The 10234-nt window shown below is 30.5% G+C and overlaps 1 pseudogene; it reads left to right on the top strand.

Moving 5' to 3' along the window:
- The first annotated feature begins 2 nt into the window (after positions 1 to 2).
- Positions 3 to 676, top strand: LOC125845995 (glycine-rich protein 2-like; annotated as a pseudogene).
- The last annotated feature ends 9558 nt before the right edge of the window (positions 677 to 10234 follow it).

Genomic DNA, 10234 nt, shown 5'->3' with positions numbered 1-10234 from the left:
TCAATGATGATGGCTCTAACAATCTCGTTGTTCATGAATCCGAAATCAGATCTGGAAGTTTTCATAGCCTGACTGATGGTGAGGCTGTCAAATACGAGATTGAGTCCAACATTGATAGTCTTACCAATAGGTTGTTGATGTCACTGGGCCTGATGGAGCACTTGTATGTTGAGGATCTGGTGACCGCGGTGGTGGAGGTAGCCAAGATGGTAGTTATGGTGGCTACGGTGGTGGCCAAGGTGATAGCCATGGATACAGTGGTGGAGACAGTGGCTATAAAGGTGGATATGTTAGAGGCAGCGGATACGGCAGTGGAAGAGGTGGTGGAGGAAGCGGTTGTTTTCAGTGTGACAAGTTTGGTCCCTTTAATAGGAATTGTACCCAAAGTGAAAGGGACGGCGACGGAGGTGGTAGATACTCCGATAGTGGTGGTTGTGGTGGTGGTGTCCACACTATGTTAATTAATGATATTATTCTTGAACTTTTGAAGGTTTACGGGTAAAGACTCTTGGAAGTAAATTTTGTTTTGATTGTATTCAATTTATAACATATTATCTATTACATGATGAATTTTTTCTATATTTCATGATTATTCATATCAGTACCAGATTAGTAGCATTGCACTATTATTTAGTAGTACTACTACTACAATGGTATATCCCTTTTATTTATTTTTTCCAATTCAATTTATTCTAACTATTATTCCATCACTACTCGAACAACGACAAAGTAATGTCCTATCAATTGGTCTCGACAAGCTGCGAAGTTTTCATTGCACAATTTATAAAAGTACATATATAGTCTTAATTAGTTGATTGACAAATGTAAAAATATATTAGCCATTTGGAAAAGACTTTTTGAAAACTTTAAAGAAATTCTCTTGACTTGCTTCTCAACTTCTAACTTGACTCTTAACTTTCCTTGAATTGAATTATGGATTCAACAATTTGTGATTTGTGATAGGAAAGATCTCATGATGTTTAGGAATGATTTTAGATAGCTAAACACGAAAAATATCAAGAAATCACTGTTTGAGGGTGGGTCCGCAACGTGGAGAAGTATTTAAATTTTTGGTTCGAAAATGAATTTTGAGGCAGAATGGTCCGTGACCGCTCGCTCTGTAAAATGATTTTTTCCCAAATTTGGGGAGCAGGTCCGCGACGTTGAGGCAGTGCCCAGATTTGCCCGACGAAAATTCCTTCTTCATTTTCCAGCTCTAAACCCTCTAAACTTCATTGGTTCTTTCCTCAAACACTTAGAATCATTTATACCCTCAGATAACATCAGATTCTACTCGAAAACACAACTAAAAATGTGAATCAATCTCAAGAAAACTCCAACAACATAACCCACAAGGATTCAAATGAACTTCATCAAGAATTCAAGCGATTTACTTTCAAATTAATATACTTTGCTGAAATTGAATCAAGTTGGGCGCGTGCGTGAACTAACCCAACGATATGTGATCTCACATACCTTCTAGGGATCACTCCCTATGAAATCCACAAGCTAAACTCGACGATCTTGACAAATCTTGCTTTTCTTCTCCTTTCTCCTCTTCTTTTCTCTTTTCTCCAAGCCCTAGCGTATTTTGGTAAAAGAGTAAACTGATCTAATTCTGATTAGACCCTAACTTAATTACCAAAAATGAAATAAAATAATTGGGCAAGGAAAAGACCAAACTACCCTTTAAAAATCCGGATTGGACTTCCTTATTCCAACAACCCAACTTCCAAAGGGCATAAATCACTCATACAAATTCGAAATCGTGCAAACTCAGCGGCGTTGGAAAGATCATTCCAAGAGATTTCTTACCATATCTGGAAGTACCTCTAACTCTTCCTGATCTAGAAGTAATGACCGTTTGAAGTTGGCCAAAACTCAACTTATTCTAACTTAAACAAAATTTCTAGATTTTCATTCTTTCCAAAAATGACTATTTCCAATTATTAGCTTCTTCCTAGTTATTTCAAATTGCGAGATGTTACAACTAACTTATTGTAAAAACATTAGCCATTGAATATTTATTTTGGAGATATCACATTATCTAACCGAAGTTTTATCGTGATTTTAGATTTCATTGTTTAACTCTCTTAAAAGATTTGGTTTCCATGTATGTCGGGATAGTCAATTTGACGACAGTTGTAACCCTAATTGAGGTCCGATATATGGGTGTGAGAAAGAGGCCAAAGGGGAAGTACGAAGCTAATATTACAAATCTTGTCAAAAAGGTATGTGTCTGCTTGGAATCCTTAATACGAAAGAAGAAGCAGGAGCATATGATAATACGACAAGCATGTATCACAGCCCTAATACCAAACTTAATTTTTCGACATCAAATGAGGATAACCTAGAACATCCTAATAAAATTGATGAGAATTTTCATCATGAGCTCAATCTTGAATTCATCCTTGCTCCCTCAGGGAGCATGTGAAACTGTCCACATTTGTTATCAAGTGTCCCATGCATCACAGTTAATAAGAGAAATAGTTTAATTTCCCTTTTAGATTTTTGTAAGGGCAAAAAATAATACAATGATTTTTTCTTATATCTCAAGATGATAGAAGTAATGTTATATTAATTTAGATTCTTAATTATATTTACTTTGTTGTATTTTTTTTTCTTTCTTTTATAAGAATCTCACTTGAATGAATTTTTATTAGGTTGCATTGTTCGATTGACAAGGGAAAAGTTGAAGGGGCCGTGCATGTGTAGTTTATTTTCTTTGTAATTGTGGATCGATTAAGTAAAACAGAGGTAGGATATATATAAAATCGCTTGAACACAAATTAGAGTTTATTTTGCATTTGACACCAACAAATGCAAAATAAAGTACCACACACAAAAAAAGTATAAAATTAGAGTAATTAGATACTCCATATCAAATTAAAATAAGTTCAATTATTTTCTAATCTTATATTAATATAATTTATTTATTTTTTATTTAAAAAATGACCTATGTTCCTTCCTGGATAGTTAAAATTTAATAAATGTTAAAGAGAAAGTTAAAAAATAAAAGTACAATAAAAAAATTAACTTAAAATGAGAAAGAAAGATAAATATCCTGTGTGGAGATAAACAAGAAGGGAGATAAATTACTTTTCCTAACATATAATGTATTTATCATATAAATTATGATTAAGAAATTACTTTGATAAATTAAATATTAGTCATTAAATTTAATTTATGTCATATGTCAATAATCCAAGCAAGAAATTGAAAAAACGGAAAAAAGAGAAATTTGGTCCAAAAAAGAACTCGAAGATACAAGGTAATTACACTACATGTCACCTTACATATTTTTAAAAAAATATTATTGTTACTGAATATTATATGTGTTGTAGCTAAACTAATAAATTTCCCTTATAGTGATTCACTTACCTTTGAGTATTATTGATTAATTATGGACTTATGATTAATGAAAATATTATTTTTGATAAGTAAACTTAGTGAACCATAAGAGAATTTTCCCAATCAAAATTCACGTAATCTTAGCTTATAGCTAAATAGTTAATAGTATTGATTATATATATTATTATTCAATAATTCAATAATTATTTTTTCTAAATTTAATTAATAATTAGTGGACCAAATTTAATGTATCCCTTTGGGAAACGACTATATAAATCACTCTTCCTCTTCTTTTTCACTCATTGAGTCATCTGTATATACAAAAAATCCTTCAGTTAATTTTGTTTTTAGTAGCAGTCAGGACTTCACGACACGATCAATGACCACCATTGGTGCATTCACAGGCATAATGATCGTCCTCACCAAGCAGTTGCCACCACCACCTCCACCACCACCACCTCCGCCACCACCACCATGGCCACCACCGCCTCATCTATCACCGTCGAAGTGTCTACCACCTTCGCCGCCATAGCCTTCACTCTGGGTACTTTGCTAGGGAGTGTACCCAGAGTGAAGGCGGTGGCAATGTAGGTGGTAGATACTCCAATGGTGATGGTCGTCATGGTGGTCATTCGTGGTCATGGTGGCTGAGGTGGTGGTGGTGGTTGCTACAAATGTGGTGAGGACGGTCTTTATGCTAGTGATTGCACCAATTGTGTATGGCTATATTTTTTGGCAAGTAAACTAGTGGAAGATAACTTCCCAATTCAAAATTCACGTAATCTTTGCTTTTATGTAAATAGTTAGAGTAATGACTATATTAGTAAACCATTCAATAATTATTTTACCAATTGAATTTTTGGATGCTATTTAAAATGACTATTTAAATATTGCGACGCCATGCTTGCATCATTATATTTGGTTTCTTTGGGCTATTGTAATTGATATGCAAAAAATATAGTATAACCATATCAATTCAAAATTATTTAAGTTAACTAAATTATGCATTTTAAAGATTTTTTGTGTTGTGGGTATTAGGAATTCTGATTCAACTAACTAATTTTATTATATCATGTATATAATTGACAAGTAATGTGATGGATTTCCTTTTGATTAACAATGTCATAAGCTTATTTCATTTCGATTAACAATGTAATTGGTCTCCCTTCCCAGGAGCGCATCTACAAAATAAGAGAGCACGCACCACACTCCTACTATATCAGGGCCTTTAACTTTCACTGAGAAGAAGAGATTACTTCCAGCTAGCTTTTTCCCCTAACCCTAACTAATTGATAGGTAATGTAATGGATTTCCTTTCGATTAACAATGCCTTGTTTTATTTAATCCTAGAATTTTTATTTTTAAAATAACAATTATTTGTTGGTTTTGTTGAATTATTTCCAAATTAATTATCAATGTACCATTCTACACCTATCAATATAAAATATAAAACTATTGCTTAACTAAGTATTTTTGGTTCAATGGAAGAAAACATTTTTTTTATATATTTTGAAAAATAACTTAATTTATTATAAATTATTTTTTAAATTACTTTAATCTATATTAAGTGAATTGTTGGAGTTTGACATATTTCTTAAAAATAATATTTAAGGACATAAATTAGTAAATGCTACTTTTACACTATTATCCTTTTAATTATTCCCAAAGTATTATACTAAAAAAATGTTTTAAAACTTTTTTTTCAAAAAAAAAAAGAAGAGTTAAGAACCTCATTAAAACAAAGGGTAAATAGGATTTAAAAAAATCTCAATCATTCTCTTGAACTTTAAAAATTCTACTTATTTTGAACTACGAGAAAAATCTCAATAATTAACTTAATCTGGACCAGAAGGAGTATTTGCCAAGTACATTAATAAATATCACCCTGAAATACCTACATGTAGCGTAAAAAATAATGAATTTGGAAAGCATTTCATTTTTTTTTTCATTTTTAAGCCATTTAAATGTATTTCTAAAACAACTCCAATGACATGTAATTAATTAGAGGACCAGACATATCCTCATCAGAGTGGCTACATAAATCACTCCCTATTTTTCTTTTTTCACTCATTGAGTCTTTCCTATACAAAAACAAATTCTTCTATTTTTCGAGTTGGTAAAGAGAGAAAACATCAATGCAGCCGTGGTGACGATGGTTGTACTTCCAAATGAGTTGTGATACATACGTGTAAGCAAGAGGCCATCGGAGAGGTACTCAACTAAGATTACAGAGTCCATCTAGCAAACACACATTCTGAGTTGGGACATTTGATACACCAAAACAAGCTGTTTCAACTTATGATAAGGCTGTAAGAATGTATCACGACCCTAAAATCAAAACTAATTTTTCAACGATAAATGAATATAACATCGAAAAGGTTAATCCTAAGACTAATAGTGATGATGATAATAATAATAATAATAATATTAATCCCAATTAGACCAACGATATCACACCGTCTTCCAAACCTAGCAATTTTGCTCCTCCGCTAACGACACTTTAATAATTCTATTTGGATGTTATGAGGAGAGGTGGATTGGTACCTCGTGACCCGAAGGATCAACAACCAACAATCAAAGTTAAGCCTTTCCATTTTGCTTTAATTTAACCCTGACGCGCTCACTGTACGTATGGTCACTTGCTTGTTCATCCAAGCCGATAATACCTTTAATAATACACTAAAAAATAGTCTAGGGGGGTTATAGGAACCCCGCAAAGTTAGAGTGTGTAATAGCAATTTCGACAATAGTTGAGGTGTGTTTTGAACCATTTTCCCTATTTTCTTAAAAAAATTATTGTTACCAAAGATTATATAAATTGTAACTAAACTAATAAATTTCCCTTTTAGTGATTCACTTACCTTTGAATATTGTTGATTGGTTACAAACTTATGATTAATGAAAATATTATTTTTGATAAGTAAATTACTTAGTGGACCTTAAGAGAATTTTCCTAGTCAAAATTCACGTAATCTTAAGAATATTGACTATATTTATTATCAGTCAATAATTCAATAATTATTTTTTCAAATATAATTAATAATTAATGGACCAAATTAAATGTATCCCTTTGAAAAACGGCTATATAAATCATACTTTCTCTTCTTTTTTTCACTCACTGAATCTTCTCTTTATACAAATTAATATAGCGTGGCCACTAGCACCAAGGCTACCACCGTCGCCATATCTACCACCTCCACCGCCGTCACCTTTACTCTAGGTACACTCCCTAGTGAAGGCGATGGCGGAAGAGGTTGTAGATACTCCAACGGTGGTGGCCTTGGTGTTGATTGTTATGCTATATTAATTAATGATATTATTCTTGAATTTCTTGAACTTTTGGAGGTTCACAGGGTAAAGACTCTCACCATTTGAAAGTAAATTTTATTTTAATTGTATTCAATTTATAACATATTATTTATTATATGATGCACCTTTTTTATGTTTCATTAATATTCTTGTCAGTACCAAACAACTAGTGTTGCACTATATTTTAGTAGTACTACTACAATGGTATAGCCCTTTTATTTTTGTCCAATTCAATTTGTTCTAGCTATTATTGTGTGTATTTCATGAAGATTATTTAAACGATTTGTCGGATAGTTTCTGCAAGAAGACTGTTTTTCTGTTTTGCAAATTTATCCGAGAAATTCACTATTAGAAAACTGTAAATTGGCTGGAGATTTTACTTGGGGATTATTTATGCAGAAAGTTTCTACGAATTTTTATGCGAGAATATGAAATTCCTAAATTCTAGACTTTTTTACCTAAAAAGAATATTTCCCTAGAAAAATTGATAGGTAAATTTGGCGTCATTTCCGCAAAATTATTACCTAGAGAATTATTTGAAGCAAATAATTTGCAAGTACAATCTTCATAGGTAAATTCGTAAGTAATAAATTTTTTTTTCTTATTTGCTTGCAAAAAATTTCCTAAATAAACTTATTTGTCGATCCAGCTAGAAATAATTACTTAAAAAAAATATTTAGAAATAATTTTAGATGTGGTATTACCTAGGTAATATGTTCTATGAATTTTGTTGGAATTTTTTTTCTTGAGGATTTACTTAGGAAATTTTTTACTTATAGAATTACTTGAGGTTTTATTATTGTGAATTTGGTTGAAGATTTTTTGAGGAATACTTACTGAAATATATTTTTTTGAATCTAAGAATTTGTTTTATTTGAAAACTTCGAGGAATATTTACTTTACAATAAATTTAATGAATAAAAAACTACAAGAACATAAAAATAACAGTGACATTAGAATAAATTTTATTATTAAATGTTTACTCTACTTTTAGATTAATTAAATTATTGTACAATTATATCAATCTAACACGATGTTGGAACATTACTACAAATGCCATGACCAACATTTTTAACTTATTTATAATTAATATTTATCCTAACTAAAAATCAAAGATACAGTTTTTTATTTAGAAGATAGAAAGCATTAAATTATATGGCTAGTTATTTGTCCAATAGAAAAATAACTATCATAAATATAATTAATTTTGATGCAATATTATTTATATTAAATTGTGTATTATTGAAAGTCAAGTATTACATTTATGTATAGAAAAGTTCGATACATTGTTAATGTGAAGTTTAATCACCCCTCATTGAAAAATAAATAATTTTTACTTGTATATCCAATTGATATAATTTTATAAGCATTAAAACTGATATAATTTCTCTATATATAGTAGGTTATTAAATGATACTTTTTGTGCAAATTTATAATTAAGTATGTTAAAATACAATTATTAAAAGATAAATTAAATTATAAATACCACAAATACTTAATAAGATATACTATCAATTAGTGATTATAATTTTATTGCACTTTAAACTTATAAATTTATTTATATTTTTAATTTTTTATTTGTAAAAACTTTGTATGCATAATTTAAATTTTGTCTATGTTTAATATGCTTAGTTATGGACATTATCTCATAGGAAGCGTAAGCATAAAATTTTCATGATATGTTGGATGGTAGTGAGTTATTTTAAATATATAAATAGTTGTCATGTTTTACTTTTTAAGAGTCAAATTATATGAACTTTAGCCAATTTTTAAGATATATTTTATTACCATATTGATATGAGGTGAATTTAGAGTACTATTGGAGAAAGACAATGAAAATTAGTGTACGATCATGGTATCTTTTGTACCACATTGAAAAAAGACACCAAATATTTAGCGTTTATAATGCTATGACTTAGAGTATTGGTAGAACGAAACTTCAAGGAGCAACTATAAATGAGTGGACATGGAATCTCTTGGTAGGAGATAATAATTAATATTGTTTAAAGAAATTTATTTGAATATCTTCCCGTGGTTGTATTTGCGAATAAATTGGTAAGAATTTTTTTTTTAAAAAAATAATTTTACTAAAAACTTCTGAGATATTTTAAATATTTTTTGCAAGAAAATTCGCAAGTAATGTACCTTGCAGAATTTAAATCCCTAAGTAAATTAGTTGGGGATTGTGAAATTCACACGAAATAATTAATTATGAAGATTATACTTTTGAATTCTTTTTTTATAGGAAAAGCCGAAGGAAACTTATTTTCCTATGAATTTTCATATATAATCCCATGTAATTCACATTTTTCTTAATGATTATGTCTTTGTTATTTTGTAGAAAGGAGATATCTATACTCAGTAGACCCAAGGCAAAGAAAGTCTACCTATACAACGAGGTCCCAACAAGCTGCAAAGTTTTCATTACACAACTCATAAAAAGTAACAAACAATCTTAAGTGATTGACAAACTTATTGTAAAAACATTAGCCATTGAATATTCATTTTGGATATATCACATTTTCTAACAAAAATTTTATCGTGATTTTAAGATTTCGTTTTTCAACTCTCTTAAAAGATTTGACTTCCTTGTATGTAGAGATAAGTCGATTTGACAAACACTTGAAGGGATATATGTAATTGCCTTCTATATATGCCGTTGCCTTAACTATATTGTAGTTAAATATGATGTAATTAGCTTATTTGTGTAATTGTCATATATAGTTAGATATGCCAAGTCGTTGATTGCAATTCGTATACATGTCTAATTATTCAAGAAATTCACTACTTTTTATTGGTTTATAAGTAGTAGTCTAACTACATTGTGGCTTTCAGATCTTAAAAAGGAGCAATAAAGAAGTAAGTAAGAGAATAAAAATGAACATGCTGAAGAGAGATCAGTAGGAACATAGAAGAAAATGACTAGTTATTTTTTATTTATTTTTGCAGCCCATTTAATGATCCAAGAATAATGTAACTCTTCATATTTTAGGAGATATACTTATTTGAAGTTGGACCTTAATCAAACTCATATATATGAAAAACTTTTCTACCTGATTTGTGCTAGAGTTCGGTTAGCACCTTAATTCACATCTGACACTCTTTTCATACTTAAGACTTGACCTTTTAACTATGATCAAATTGATCGGGTTCGAGTCTAACTCAATGATTAAAAATTTACTTTGATCACTTAAATTTTAGTTGTTAAATTTAACTTATGTCATATGTCAATAATCTAACAAGAACATGAAAAATGGAGAAAAGAAAACTTTGGTTCAATAGAGAACTCTTAGATACAAGGTTACACCACAGTGGTTGTACCCCCAAACAAGGTGCGTTATAGAGGTGTGAGAAAGAAAGTGGTCATGGGGGACGTACAAAGCTGAGATTTACAAACCACATCCAGAAGGTCCTTGTCTGGCTTGGTACTTTCTGTCACACCCCAAAATCCGGATGTGATGGCACGTGTCCATTTCCCACCGGACACGCCAGCCTAACCCAACCACAACGATAGAGAACTAGAAATACGAAAATAAAAGATAATAATGTAACATCCGACTATTTGAAGTGTCTT

The sequence above is a fragment of the Solanum stenotomum genome, chromosome 11 (assembly GCF_019186545.1).
Source record: "Solanum stenotomum isolate F172 chromosome 11, ASM1918654v1, whole genome shotgun sequence".
Classification (NCBI taxonomy): Eukaryota; Viridiplantae; Streptophyta; class Magnoliopsida; order Solanales; family Solanaceae; genus Solanum; species Solanum stenotomum.
The sequence above is the reverse complement of the archived record's forward strand: the minus strand, read 5'-3'. Positions and strand labels throughout refer to the sequence as shown.